General features: G+C 35.4%; 1 protein-coding gene across 4 annotated transcripts in view; it reads left to right on the forward strand.

Annotated features, from left to right (window-relative positions):
• Nucleotides 1-15620, forward strand: part of STAG1 (stromal antigen 1) — a 428984-nt gene that overhangs the window by 243879 nt on the left and 169485 nt on the right. The gene's annotated exons all lie outside the window — the stretch shown is intronic.

Raw genomic sequence — 15620 nt, forward strand, 5'->3', positions numbered from 1 at the left:
TCAGTATTTATACAGATTGCCTAATTATACTTTAAAAATGGTAAATATGTTGACTACTTCAAGTTTTATTTTGATTTGGTGTTTAAGAGAAGATACACTTTTTCTTCATTTATATATTAACCCATGTTACTAAATCTAAAGGTAACGATCTTTGTCAATTTCATTTCCTTGCATGGAGGTGTGAGTGGTAAGTGATAAGGATAATAAAATTAGTGATATGAAGTAGAAGTTGATTTTTTTAAAAATATTTTATTTATTTATTTGACAGACCAAGATCACAAGTAGGCAGAGAGGCAAGCAGAGAGAGTGAGAGAGGGAAGCAGGCTCCCTGCTGAGCAGAGAGCCCGATGTGGGACTTGATCCCAGGACCCTGAGATCATGACCTGAGCCGAAGGCAGCGGCTTAACCCACTGAGCCACCCAGGCACCCCTAGAACTTGATTCTTGACATTCATTCTTGAAGACCATCTAAATCCCCAAATTTATAAATGTATCTCCAGTAGTTTTATGTTCTGCGGAATCAGTCATGTTAAATCCTTTAAAGAAAAAAAGGGTTTAGAGGTCAAATGAGTGTGAATAGGCTGCATATTATGCCTGTTTTAGAGATTGTCAGAGCAAATTATCTTATTTAAGGTTCTTAGAAATCCTGATGGAAAAATAACCTGCTTAACTTCATTTAATCCAGCATTCCTGAAATTTTGTTATGTGCATCTCTCCCTACTACCCCCTCCCCAACCCCACCCCCATTTTGTTTGTTTCTGTAAAACTTAAACTTCTATTTAGGACATCTACTTGAGAATATTCTGATTTCTACTTAAAATACATGTTTTCTTTGCTAGTCTTCACAAATTTATCAGCTTTACACTGATTCTACGTGTTGAAACACCTTCACAATTTTATATATGTATTCTGTTTATGGTAAACTCATTTTATGTCATGCTTTAGACCACCATTAATTTTAGTTTTAATATTCTGCCTTTTGATTTAAATAAGATTTCTCTCTCTTTTCTGGACTTTCAGCACTAACAACAAAGATTGTTCGTGGGGGTTTTTTGTTTTGTTTTATTAATATATAATGTATTATTTGTTTCAGGGGTACAGGTCTGTGAATCATCAGTCGTACACCATTCACAGCACTCACCATAGAACATACCCACCCCAATGTCCATCACCCAACAACCCTATCCCTCCCCATCCCCGCCAGCAGCCCTCAGTTTGTTTCCTGAGATTAAGAGTCTCTTATGGTTTGTTTCCCTTCTGATCCCATCTTGTTTCATTTTTCCCTCCCTTCCCCCCACGAACCTCCACCCTGCCTCTCAAATTCCTCATATCAGAGAGCTGATATGATACTTGTCTTTCTCTGATTGACTAATTTCAGTTAACATAGTACCCTCTGGTTCCGTCCACATCATTGCAAATGCAAGATTTCATTTTTACAACAAAGATGGTTTTTTCCCCCAGGTCCACACTTTCAGTGGGGTGGGCTTAGAGTTTTCTTTTTTTATTTTTAGAAGTAGGAGTGTCTATATTTAATTGAAAAAAGTACTACAAATACATAGTAAAACAAACACATGTTGCAACACTGTGTATCTTTTTCACCAGCTGTTCACCTTTATTCTAATGGCACACACCAAAACATTTTCATAAGCATCTTTTTTTTTTTTTTTCCTTTTTAAGATTTTATTTATTTATTTATTTATTTGTGAGAGAGAGAGAGAGAGAGAGAGAGAGAGAGAAGAAAACATGAGCAGGGAGCCTGACGTGGGGCTTGATCCCGGGACTTGTGATTATGGCCAAGCTGAAGGCAGAGGCTTAACTGACTGAGCCACCCAGGTGCCCCTCAGGAGCATTTTTACAGAAGCATTCTGTCAGTGGCTTTCAGACTATTTAGTCACATTCCATGGGAGGTAGGGGAGACCTTGCATTGTGACCCATGTATATAATGCCATAATTACTTGTTTTCATTTCTGTAATCCAAAACATTCTGAAATTCCAAAGGACATTTTTCTCCCAATTTAATGGTGGCACAACTGGCCCAGCTAACCTCAAGCTATTAAAATTTTTATTTATCTCTGTCATTGCGAATATTTACATGTCTTTCTGGTGAAATACTAATGTTCTTGATGACAGGGGGCTGCCCCAGATTCTCTTGGATTGTGATGGGATATAAAGTATATTTACTATATTAACTTCTAGAATTAAACAATTTTTGTATTTGGAAACATTTCTGTGAAACTACTTTTCATTTAAAAAAAGGGTTTTGGGGCGCCTGGGTGGCTCAGTGGGTTAAGCCGCTGCCTTCGGCTCAGGTCATGATCTCGGGGTCCTGGGATCGAGTCCCGCATCGGGCTCTCTGCTCAGCAGGGAGACTGCTCCCCTCTCTCTCACTCTCTGCCTGCCTTCCTGTCTACTTGTGATCTCTCTCTGTCAAATAAATAAATAAATTCTTTAAAAAAAAAAAAAAGGGTTTTTGTTATAACTTCAGAGTTTATATGTGGCAGATAGAAGATAATGAAGCCAAATTAAGGGGGAAGTGGTGGGTTTACTCACCAACTACAGTACTACCATGCCAGGCTTGCAATACTGGTGATTGAGATCACAGATTAAAAAATAATATGCATCTTGGAACTTCAGGAACTACTTAGAGTTTAGGACAGTAGTTCCCAAACCTTGTTGCATATTAATATCACCTAGGGATATTTAAAAACTAATGCCTCACTCTCTTCCTTATCCCCAGACCTTCTGATTTAATTTGTAAGGCATGTAACCTGGACTTGGGATTTTTAAAAGCAGATTGGGAGAAACTTTGAGAGAAAATGAGATTTAAGCTATAAAAACACTTTATATAGGAGAACAGAATGAGAGGAAATACAGTTTGGATACACATGAAATTTCAAAACAGAATATCATTGCTTTGTAGTAAGACTCTGAGATAAATAGAAGATGAGGAATTCAGCAAAATGAAGATCATGATGTATCTGAGAAAATAGTCCTATGAATATTGTCAAATATTCAGGTATATTACAAGAATAGAAAATTGTTACCAAAAGTGATAATGACTTAAATGTAGCAAATGAAAATTTTTCAAAAGGTATTTATTTCATAATCTTAAATATTCTAATCCTGATACATGAGAAAACTGATTAAATAAAAAAAGAATGTTTTGAAAACCACTATTTTATGAGTAAGTCATGAGGATAAAAGATACAGCATAGGGAATATAGTCAGTGGTATTGTAATAACATTAAAGATTTGACACTTGTGGTGAGCATAGCATAATGTCTGAACTTGTGGAATCACTGAATTGTACACCTGAAACTAATGTAACCTTGTATATCAACTGTTCTTCAAATAAAGAAAAGAAAAGATTCTAAGGGAAAACATTCCTTGTTTGCTCTTTGACAGAACAACTAACAGTTTTATTATTAGAATACGCTCATTTAAAGCAGAATTAATTAATTATTTTCTAAGGCTATTTTATCTTTAAGCATTTTAGCAAAAAACTGCATTTACATGCTAACCTATTGTTGACTATATAGTATCTTAATTGTTTTTGTTTCTTCAAAATGCTTTGTGGGTCTTTTAGTCCCCAGCAGTGGAGGGAGGTTAGTTTTGGTAAGTTGTATTTTGTGGTAAAATTCAGAAACATGTGATGACAGGATCCATTGGATCCCAAGAGTTTAGAACAATGTCTGGTTTATAGGGAATAGCCAGTAGATACATTTAGTTCCTATTGGAGCCAGCCTCTGGTACCTAAAGCAAAATGTAATAGTATCTCTTCCCCAGGTTATTAGAATCACATCTCCAAATGTAAACTCTTAAGTATGTTTTCCAAAGGTCAGTTTGAATAGTTTTCATATCATATATTGAAATGTGACATCTATGAAGGGAAGCTTTGCAGCACAGTACATATAACGTATTCACTTAGTGCCTTTTTAATTCTTGTCTATATTATTTTGTATTGCTCACAACTACAGAGTTTTATACATTGTGCTCTTCTGTATGTACTTCTATGAATTTGTTTATTTATACTTAAGTATAGAACTTCTCATTTGTTTATCCATTTGAGCATTTATTAATCATAGGATTAAAAATTTAAGAAAAGTAAAAACAGTTAAATATTATACAAACTGAGAAAATACGAAGAAAATGTGGTAGAAGAAAATTCAAATTATCTCCAGTCCCAAATTAAAGTTTAAATTTATATTCCATCAATAAGATATTTTTTAGCCTATTGTCTTCATAGTGAATACCTATAAAGCTAAAAAATTACTCCCTTCTTTTCCTCTCCCCCATGCTCCTTCTCAGAAGGCAGGAGTTCTGTTCTTATGGGGAGAGTGCTTAAGAAGTAACTGCCTGGGGGCGCCTGGGTGGCTCAGTGGGTTAAAGCCTCTGCCTTCAGCTCAGGTCATGGTCCTAGGGTCCTGGGATCGAGCCCCACATCAGGCTCTCTGCTCGACGGGGAGCCTGCTTCCTCCTCTCTCTCTGCCTCTCTCTTCTGCCTACTTGTAATCTCTATCTGTCAAATAAACAAATAAAAATCTTAAAAAAAAAAAAAAGAAGTAACTGCCTGGTGATTGTTTCACACTTTCTTAGTTTTAAACTCAGTCTTATTTTCTAAATATGTGATAAATAAAAACAGACAAAAGGCTTTTTTTCCTTCTACCTTTGGTAATCAGACCAAATAATAAATAACTTAGATAAATAAATAAATAATCACTTATTATGTTACATTTATATATTATGTTCTTTATATATTTATTCATATTTATAATACATGATTACATTTATTATCTGACTGTAGTTTGCAGCATATGTTTATTTACAGCTTAAATGTATACATAACTCGATCAGTTTCTTCTCAGATGTCATTAGATCATCATGGCTTTAACTTAGTGGTCTAAGATGAGCTTGTGCAAGAAGTGTTAGTGCCCCCATATTTATTATTCACTTGTGATTACATACTCAGATTTTTCTTTTTGTTTCTCAGATTCTCAAAGATTTCTCAAAATCTTTCTGTTAACATTTAGTGACAAGTTAAAAATAAATATTTTAAAATATATTTAAATCTATTGCATTGATCATATGAAACTTACAAAATGAATAAACCAGTGAAGAATGCCATTTTTTAATATCAGCCCCCTTGAGCATTCAGCTCTTCTGATTGTTTTCTTGGGATACCTCAGATACTCTTTGTGTTATAATACAATCTGAAATATGGACCTAGTGAGGGCATACAAAGCTTATTCTACATACTAAATATTACTAATAACTTATTTCTTAATTTAATTAAAAATAAAGAGAAGTTTTAATATTTTTTGTAGTATACCACTCAGTTGGTGTTGTAAATATTGCTTTGGAAACTTTCACATTGCAGAGGTAAACAGAATATTAAAGAAAGGAAGCAAAGTTGGAAGTGAGAAGTACCAAGGACAAGGGCTTAATCACATAGAAAAACTCATGAAGACTCAAGAAACTGTAATCATTTTGTATTTGTAATGTGAAAAGGCATAAAATAGGAAATAATATTACAGCTGTGTACTTTGCAGTGCAAAATATTAGAGTCAGGGGGAAACATGCTGAAGGATAATAATAAATACTTGTCTTTACTGTGTGCCAGGCTATTGCACATTCTTCACATATATATAATACTCATGACATTTTTATGAGGTAGGTCTTTTGTATTATTATTATCTCCATTTTACAGATGAGAAAATGGAGACAAAGAGGGTTAAGAAACTTGCTTGTGGTCACATAATTAGTAAATGATAAAGTTAGGAATGATGCCCAGAACATCTGGCTCCTGAGTTCATACTCATAACCACTACCCTGTTTACCTCATACACAACTGCAAGTGTATATAATTTGAAGTAGCTTGGAAAGAGTCACTCAGGTAATAGTTGTATTCTGTCCACTTAGACAACTTCAGTTATACAATAAATTTTTGGCTATTTTTATTACCAAATGTCTTACAGCTGACCAAACGAGTTATGGAATTAAGTTAGTATCTTTTTGAAAGGACCAATTATATTCTATTGATATATATTGAATCTTTCTGGAGTTAATCCATTCCATTATATTGTTTAAGCCATTTACTCTCATTATGAGAAATGCTTAAATGAGGTAAGCCAACAATAACATTTGTATCTGTGGGCACTGGCTTAAATCCCCATGTGATTTTGATCAGATATGATGAACTACATATTTAAGATATAATTACACCCTGGTCATTTCAAGATTTTTATTTTTCAGTTTTAAAATATATCTATAGGGCACTTGGGTGGCTCAGTTGTTGGGCATCTGCCTTAAGCTCAGGTCATGATCCTGGGATCAAGTCCCGCATTGGGTTTCTTACTCAGGGGGGAGCCTGCTTCCCCCACTCCTACTCCCCCTGCTTGTGTTCCCTCTCTTGCGCTCTCTGTCTCTCAAATAAATAAAACCCAATAAATAAATAAATAAATAAATTCTATAAAACATGCTTTTTTAGTGATATGGAATCACATTTATATTTGCTAATCATTATGAAGACCTTTTAAATTATCTAGCTAAAGCTAGGTATTAATTCTGTATCTTTTATGGATTTTAGGTGTAACTTTTTTATTATAAAAACTGTCAAATGAACTGTTTGTCTTTTTTTTTTTTTTTTTTTTAAGATTTTACTTAACTTGAGAGAGAGCACAAGCAGCAGGAGGAGCAGAGGGAGATGGAGAAGCAGGCTCCCTGTTTAGCAGCAGGGCTCCATCCCAGGACCCTATGATTATGACCTGGGCGGAAGACAGCAGCTTAACCAACTGGGCTACCCAGTTGGTTTTTCAAAGGATTATTTGTGTTTATTCAGTAAACATTTATTGAACACTTAATGTTTCTCTAACTTTTAGTTAGGTAGTATATACTTAGAGATTAACAAGGTTATAGCTCTAGAAAATGATTTTGTGTTCTAAATGGGGAAAGAATTTGTGAACTGATAGCAATAGTACCTTGAGAAGTTCAATAGTTAGGAAATACAAGACCCTATGAGAACCCAAAGGGTGAGGTTAATTATTTGAGATGTGAGAGCTTCATAAATTACCTAGCTCTAAAATTAGTTTTTAAAAATTTATAGAAGTTCACCAGAAAAACCAGGAAGGAGTTTATAGGGAAGATGGAGTTTAGGATGTATAGGAGAAAACATAAAGGTACAAAGCTAGAGAAATTAGGTTAGATAATTGATTTAATACAAATAAGCCATCCCGAAACCATTTTTGTTCTCCTCAGCATACCAGACAGTGTCCTAGATGGATGCTGGAGATACAGAGATAAGATAGGGGGTTGAAAAATATGACACAATTTTGATAGCATTGACTTGTGGAATTTTTCTTTCCAAATGTATTTTTATATTACTTCTTTAATTGATGTATATATGCCAGTTGAATTTCCTGATACTTTAAGGCTGAGGTTTGTCAGAGTTGAAAGAGTTACCTTAGACTTAATTAGCAGAGGTCTGATAATAAACAGCATTTTCTCCTTAATTGCCTTATGACAGCCAGCCAAAATAATCTATGATGTAATTAATCTTTATGGCTATTTTAACTTTAAAAACAAAAGTTCAGACAATATATTTAATAATAAATTTTATTTAACCCACTCAAGAATTTGGTTTTTAAAAGTGGATCTTTCAGTGGATCTTTCCAAGAGTAAGGAATATTGTTTTCTTTGTTCCCCTGACACATGGTTCTTATGCATTCTGACTTTTTGAGGGAAAATAGAAATGAAAAACTCTTCAGTCTCTGTGATATAGAAATGCATAGATTTGATTTTACATCTTAAGTACTGACTATAATATTTTTAGATAATGATATTTCAGAATTTGGAATTTCTTTTAGTGATTGCAAGAATTTGGTATTCTCAAGGATGTAAATTTGGTGGTTTCAGATACTTTTTAATATACTCATTAAAAAAATCATGTGCCATTTGATAGAACAAAGCATATATGTAATATATATAGATACATATGTAACTCCCCAACTTAAGAACTGAAATACTTGTGTGTTCCTCCACTCTCCCATTCTAATCCTTCTCCTGAGAGGTAATCAGTATCTTGAATTTTGTGAACTTTTCTTTCTTTTATTGATAAATTATTTACCACTCTTCATGAAATGTTTGTGAAGATTCATGGATGAGTAGGGACCAGATATTCTATGGTACTCCATACAATATTGGTGCCAATTTAGAGGAGGAGAACATATTTAAAAGGACTGATTGGCAGTCCCGTTGCTGCTTTGACCTCACATATTCTCATTTCTATTTGTGGCTAAGGAAACAAATATTGTGAAAATTTATGATCGATTAAGGAGAAAACTATAGGGATCATTTAGATATCCTTCCCATTATTTCTGACCCATATTGACAGTATCATTTTTGTGGTGATTCATTCATTTGATGAAGAAATAGTTGAGGGTCTGTTAAACATTCCAAGCATTGAGGACAAAGCACTGAATAAACCAACCAAAAATCCCTTCCCGCATGGGATTTACATTTTAGCTGGGAGAGAAAACCAATGAATAAAATACATAGGCAAAATATTATAGTATGGTAAATGACAATAAATTAAATAAATGATAATAATGAATAAAGAAAAATAAAGCAGAGAAGGGGGGAAGAGATTGGCAGTGGAAGGATGTTTTTAAATTGGTCAAGAAAACCTCTCTAAGAATGTGAGCTTAAACCATTGGCCACACTAATCCAAAAGAAAAGAGAGAAAGCCCAAATTCATAAAATTATAAATGAAAAGGGAGAGATCACAACTAACATCAAGGAAGTAGAAACAATCATCAGAAGTTATTATCAACAGTTATATATACCAATAAGCTTAGCGACCTAGATGAAATGGATGCATTCCTGGAAAACTATAAACTACCAAAATTGAACCAGGAAGAAATCGACAACCTGAATAGACTGATATCTAGTAACGAGATTGAAGCAGTGATCAAAATCCTCCCAAAAAACAAGAGCCCAGGACCTGACGGATTCCCTGGGGAATTCTACCAAACCTTCAAAAAAGAAATAACACCTATTCTCCTGAAGCTGTTTCAAAAAATTGAAGCAGAAGGAAAACTTCCTGACTCTTTCTATGAAGCCAGCATTACCCTGATCCCCAAACCAGGCAAAGACGCTACCACAAAGGAGAATTTCAGACCAATATCACTGATGAATATGGATGCTAAGATTCTCAACAAGATCCTAGCCAACAGGATCCAACAGCACATTAAAAAGATTATCCACCATGATCAGGTGGGATTCATCCCTGGGCTACAAGGATGGTTCAACATTCGCAAATCACTCAATGTGATAGAACAGATTAATAAGAGAGAAGAACCACATGGTCCTCTCAATTGATGCAGAAAAAGCATTTGACAAAATCCAACATCCGTTCCTGATTAAAACGCTTCAAAGTATAGGGATAGAGGGAACATTCCTGAACCTCATCAATCTATCTATGAAAGACCCACAGCAAATATCATCCTCAATGGGAAAAAGCTTGCAGCCTTCCCGTTGAGATCAGGAACAAGACAAGGATGCCCACTTTCACCACTCTTGTTCAACATGGTATTAGAAGTCCTAGCAACAGCAATCAGACAACAAAGAGAAATAAAAGGTATCCAAATTGGTAATGAAGAAGTCAAACTCTCTCTCTTTGCAGATGACATGATTCTTTATATGGAAAACCCAAAAGACTCCACCCCCAAACTCCTAGAACTCATACAGCAATTCAGCAACGTGGCAGGATACAAAGTCAATGTGCAGAAATCAGTGGCTTTCTTATACACTAACAATGAAAATACAGAAAGGGAAATTAGAGAATTGATTCCATTTACTATAGCACCAAGAACCGTAAGATACCTGGGAATAAACCTAACCAAAGAGGTAAAGGATCTGTACTCGAGGAACTACAGAACACTCATGAAAGAAATTGAAGAAGACACAAAAAGATGGAAGATCATTCCATGCTCTTGGATCGGAAGAATAAACATTGTTAAAATGTCTATACTGCCTAGAGCAATCTATACTTTTAATGCCATTCCGATCAAAATTCCACCGGTATTCTTCAATGAGCTGGAGCAAATAATCCAAAAATTTGTATGGAATCAGAAGGGACCCCGAATCGCTAAGGAAATGTTGAAAAACAAAAATAAAACTGGGGGCATCACGTTACCTGATTTCAAGCTTTACTACAAAGCTGTGATCACCAAGACAGCATGGTACTGGCATAAAAACAGACACATAGGCCAGTGGAACAGAGTAGAGAGCCCAGATATGGACCCTCAACTCTATGGTCAATTAATCTTTGGCAAAACAGGAAAAAATACACAGTGGAAAAAAGACAGTCTCTTCAATACATGGTGCTGGGAAAACTGGACAGCTATATGTAGAAGAATGAAACTCGACCATTCTCTTATACCGTACACAAAGATAAACTCAAAATGGATAAAAGACCTCAATGTGAGATAGGAATCAATCAGACTCCTTGAGGAGAACATAGGCAGTAATCTCTTCGATATCAGCCACAGCAACTTCTTTCAAGATATGTCTCCAAAGGCAAAGGAAACAAAAGCAAAAATAAACTTTTGGGACTTCATCAAAATCAAAAGCTTCTGCACAGCAAAGGAAACAGTCAAAAAAAACAAAGAGGCAACCCACAGAATGGGAGAAGATATTTGCAAATGACAGTACAGACAAAAGGTTGATATCCAGGATCTATAATGAACTCCTCAAACTCAACACTCACGAAACGGGCAAACATATCAAAAAATGGGCAGAAGATATGAACAGACACTTCTCCAATCAAGACATACAAATGGCTATCAGACACATGAAAAAATGTGCATCATCACTAGCCATTAGGAAGATTCAAATTAAAACCACATTGAGATATCACCTTACACCAGTTAGAATGGCCAAAATTAACAAAACAGGAAACAACATGTGTTGGAGAGGATGTGGAGAAAGGGGAACCCTCTTCCACTGTTGGTGGGAATGCAAGTTGGTGCAGCCTCTTTGGAGAACAGTGTGGAGATTCCTCAAGAAATTAAAAATAGGGCACCTGGGTGGCTCAGTGGGTAAGGCCGCTGCCTTTGGCTCAGGTCATGATCTCAGGGTCCTGGGATCGAGTCCCGCATCGGGCTCTCTGCTCAGCAGGGAGCCTGATTCCTCCTCTGTCTCTCTCTGCCTGCCTCTCTGCCTACTTGTGATCGATCTCTCTCTCTCTCTCTCTCTCTCTGTCAAATAAATAAATAAATAAATAAAATAGAACTTCCCTATGACCCTGCAATTGCACTCCTGGGTATTTACCCCAAAGATACAGATGTCGTGAAAAGAAGGGCCATCTATACCCCAATGTTTATAGCAGCAATGGCCACAGTCGCCAAACTATGGAAAGAACCAAGATGCCCTTCAGCGGACGAATGGATAAGGAAGATGTGGTCCATATACACTATGGAGTATTATGCCTCCATCAGAAAGGACGAATACCCAACTTTTGTAGCAACATGGACGGGATTGGAAGAGATTATGCTGAGTGAAATAAGTCAAGCAGAGAGAGTCAATGATCATATGGTTTCACTTATTTGTGGAGCATAACAAATATCATGGAGGTCAAGGAGTGTTAGAGAGGAGAAGGGAGTTGGGGTAAATTGGAAGGAGAGGTGAATCATGAGAGACTATGGACTCTGAAAAACAATCTGAGGGGTTTGAAGTGGCGGGGGTGGTTGGAGGTTGGGGTACCACGTGGTGGGTATTATAGAGGGCACGGATTGCATGGAGCACTGGGTGTGGTGAAAAAATAATGAATACTATTTTTCTGAAAATAAGTAAATCAACTTAATAAAAAAAAAAGAATGTGAGCTTAAGTAAACACTTGAAAGAGGTGATGGAGCAGTCATGTGTATATCTAGAAGAAGAAAAAATTTAAACTGCACAAATGACCCTTAGATAGAAATACACCTAGGGTATTTGACAACAAAGAAGCCAATGTGGCTAAAGCACACTGGTTTAAATACTGGCCTTTGATTGTTCTGTTGTCAGTAGTTTTTCAAAATTTAAAACATTTCCTCCACATTCTTTTCTTTGCATGACATTAACTTTTAGTTGGCAACAATCTAGTTGTCTTATAAAGTATCCCACATTTTTGTTTCTCTTTCTTCCTCATGGTTATCATTTAGCTTGTTCCTAAATCTCCTGTATTTGGTAACTGAAAGTTAGGTCTAAAGCCTTCATTCTATTACATTTACATATGTTTTGTAAGGAAATTTCATAAGTGATGCTGTGTACTTCATATTGTATCACAGTAGATAGTACATAATGGCAGGTTGTTCGTTTATTAGTGATGCTACAATAGATCACTTACAGTGTGATGCCATTGAACCTTTTTGTAAAAGTAGTTTCCCTTTGCACATTATCAAATCATTTTGTACTTTGTTAACATTCTGCTTATGCCCCTCAACTTGCCTTTCAGTGGTTTAAATATCTATTGATGATCTGTTTCTGAAAATTTGAATTTATTTTGAATGTAGAAGCCAGTGTGGCCTGAAGTCTGGAAAAAGGATATTCTATACCAATCATTTATGAGTTAAAGGGTGTTTTCTCTTATGGGACATAGTAATTAAGCATCTCTAAACAAAAGTTTTAGGCCTCAAGAGAATAATGGGCAAACAATTATTTGGTTTTTTTTGTTGTTGTTGTTGTTGTGAGTAAATCAAACCAGAAACAAGTCATTTTTCTCCAGGAAAAATCAGTAAAATTTTAATAGATTTTATTAAATCTATTAAATCTATCTATTAAATCAGTAAAATAAAATAGATTTTATTTTTTCAATATTTGAGTATACATCATATCTCCTGTTTTGTCCGTCGTCATCATTACTATCTTAGTTAGGCGCTCTCTGCATTCCCCCTTCATTTTTGGATCTGTTGCAGTGATAAATAGTCCTTCTTTTAAAGATTTTATTTATTTATTTGACATAGAGAGATCACAAGTCGGCAGAGAGGTATGCAGAGAGAGAGAGGAGGAATCAGGCTCCGCTGAGCAGAGAGCCTGATGTGGGCCTCCATCCCAGGGCCCTGAGACTATGACCTGAGCTGGAGGCAGAGGCTTAACCCACTGAGCCACCCAGGCACCCCAGAAATATTTTCTAAACCTCTCATCTGTTTATGATCCTTAATTGCTCAAGAATTTTCAGTGGCTACCCATTGCCTCCAAAATAAAGCTTGCCTTTATTTTAATGAAGACTTTAAATGAAAAGAAGGTCCCTATAATCTGTCCCCATGGTTTCTCTTGGTTACCACCGCAAAATCTGGTTTAGGTTGCCAAACTTAAAGCAGTTCTATACTCTTTCTGTGTTTTATAGGAATTTGCTAATCTTATTGCTTAGAGTGTTGTTGACCCTATTTCTCCTGCCCAGTTGCCTCTGCAGAAAACTGGCATTCCTTCCTAAGTAGTACTGTCTACCCTCATAACGCTCCTATCATTCACTTGTTTATTTTTTATACGTCCTTCTTTTCAACTAGAAGTTGTTTGGAGGATGGGGGAAATGGGAAGAAATTGTCTAAAGAGTATAAACTTCCAATTATAAGATGAATAAGTTCTAAGGATCTAGTATACAGAATGGTGTTTATAGTTAATAGTACTGTGTTATATACATGAAAGTTGTTAAGAGAGTAGATCTTTAGTGTTTTCACAAAAAAATAAGAAATGAGTAATATAATGTGCTGGGATGTGTTAAGCTAATGCTCTGGTGTTAGTCATTTTGCAATATATAGGTGTATTAAATAAATTATACAGTACTATGTATCAATTAAATCTCAGTCCGAAAAAAATAAAGTAGGAGTTTTTAGAAGCAGATTCTTGATGTGCTCATCTTTGTATGCTAGAATAGTGCCTGGATCATATTTATTTCCCAGTAAATACATGAATACATGAATGGTTGAGTGGGTGGATATTTTCTCTAAATAAGTATTTACAGATCTCTGTTAATAGTATTATAGCAATAGTAGTATATATCCTTGGGTATATCTATTGAAATTAGGTAACCAAAAGCCAGTGTTTCATCAAAAATAGGTGATATTGTGTGTGTGTGTGTGTGAGTGTGTGTGTGTGAGACATTGTCCGTCAGTTGAGTTAAACAATTCTCTTGGATTTACTCTTAAGGAGTATTTTATCTCTTTTGATATCTGTAGTTTGTGACCAGATCGGGTTCCCAAATATCAAATGCTTAGGAATTATGCAGTTAGCTTTCCACCTCTGTCACCTGCACGAGCTCTGCCTTGCAGTGGACCTGTTATAAGATTTTCTCATTTTAGAAGCTCTAAATTTTGTAGTTTTTGTTGATGGCTCTTATCTCTGAACCTTAGTACCCTTTACCTTTTATTCTTCCATCAGTGTCCCCAAAACTTCTAAAATAAACTTTTCTCTTCGTTGCTTGTCAATGCATTTGGGAACAGAACCCCAGAGTTCTTCCTTGGAAGAACATTCACTAGACTCTACTGTCCTCCAGAGTTCTTGTAGTAAACCATTTTAGAATTAAGAATTCATGGACTTTGGACGCCTGGGTGGTTCAGTGGGTTAAGCTACTGCCTTTGGCTCAGGTCATGATCCCAGGGTCCTTGGACCAAGTCCTGCATCAGGCTCCTTGCTCAGCAGGGGGCCTGCTTCTCTCTCCACCTCTGCCTGCTTGTGTGCTCTCTCTGTCTCTGTCTCTTTCTCTTTCTCTGTGTGTGTGTCTCTCTCTCTGAGAAATAAATAAATAAGTAAATAAAATCTTAAAAAAAAAAAAAAAGAATTTATGGACTTTACAATCCCAGAACCAGAACCCTGTCAGTGGATTAGTGGATAAAGAAAATGTGGCATATATATATATATGATACAATAAAAAATATATAAAAGTATAAATGCACACACACGATACACACAACAGAATATTATTCAGCCATTAAAAAAGAAAGGAGATCTTGCCATTATGACAACATGGATGGACCTTGATGTTATTATCCTAAGTGAAATAAGACTTAAAAGGACAAATACCATATGCTCTCACTTATATGGGGAATCCAGAACAAACAAACAAACAAATAAACTCCAGGGAACTCACATAAAGGATTAGTGATTTCCAGTGTAAGAGGTTTGGGGGCAGGCAAATGGGTCAAAAGGTACAAACTTCCAGTTATAAAATATGTAAGTCATAGGGATATAAAGTACAGCATGATGACTATAGTTCATCATGCTGTTTTGCATATTTAAAAATTGCTGAGAGAATAGCTCTTTAAAGTTTTAATCACAAGAAAAAATTTCTGTAAGGGTATGGTGAGAGATGTTAATTAGATTTATTGTGGTGATCATTTCACAGTATATAAACTAAATCATTATATTGTATACCTGAAACTAATAAAATGTTATATGTGAATTATACCTCAGAAAATAAATCGATAAATAAAATATTATAGTTCCTTTGAATTTTTTAAAATTTGGATTAGTTTTGTGCTACATTTGAATCTTTTGAAGTATAGTTTTCTTTTATTTACTTCTAAGTGCTTATTTTTCTGCCTTTTCTTTAGCTGTTGGGTTATTTAGGTGGGTTATTTAGATAAATTA

This window comes from Neovison vison, chromosome 6 (assembly GCF_020171115.1).
Source record: "Neovison vison isolate M4711 chromosome 6, ASM_NN_V1, whole genome shotgun sequence".
In the NCBI taxonomy this organism is placed as follows: domain Eukaryota; kingdom Metazoa; phylum Chordata; class Mammalia; order Carnivora; family Mustelidae; genus Neogale; species Neogale vison.